We start from the raw sequence: 705 nt of genomic DNA on the forward strand, positions 1-705 counted from the left end.
CTGGGTTTCAGGCTCGCTTGGCGAAGATCTCTGCCTTTCTGGGCTCCCTCGAGTGCATCCGGAACAAGGATTTAGCCTTGGCGACGATTGAGGGCTGGGTTGCCGTGGTTCAGTCGTTCCAGAGTGAGACTCCTCCGACCTTAGAGGCCGAAGAGGCCCGACTGTCCGGCTGCAAGGGAGATTTGGCAGTCGTGGATGGAGATTTCGATCTCATCCTGGCTGACCTGAAATCCGCGTGCTTTCTTCCGACGTGTTCAAAATTCCCAGAGGGGAAAGATCCGGTGCTCGGAAAAAGCGGAGGTGACGCGGCTCCAGGATTGGACGAAGCGACGGGTGAAGAGGGAGCGTGAGTTCTGAGGATGACTATGGTTAGATCTCTTGCGAGAGATTTTTTTTTATGTTTGATGTTTCGGCCTTAAATGGCCTTATTTCATATTTCGGGACTGGCCGTATGTGGCTTTGAATCCCTGCCGCTCTGCGGCTTTCTTTTTATGACAAGGTGATCGAGTTGCATTTTTCATAAGTTTACGTATGGCGTGGAAGGAGGGTGATGAGTTGTCGCCTCATATCCTTCTTCGATGTGAAATGTTTTGTTCGAGATCCGTTTCGAGAGTTTTTACGCGAGATATAGACTTCACGGGATATCTGAAGATGTCGGATATAAACATAGAGGCATGGTTTTGGGATCTCGTATCTTTTGGATAT

The sequence above is a fragment of the Brassica oleracea genome, chromosome C8, assembly GCF_000695525.1.
Source record: "Brassica oleracea var. oleracea cultivar TO1000 chromosome C8, BOL, whole genome shotgun sequence".
Lineage (NCBI taxonomy): Eukaryota > Viridiplantae > Streptophyta > Magnoliopsida > Brassicales > Brassicaceae > Brassica > Brassica oleracea.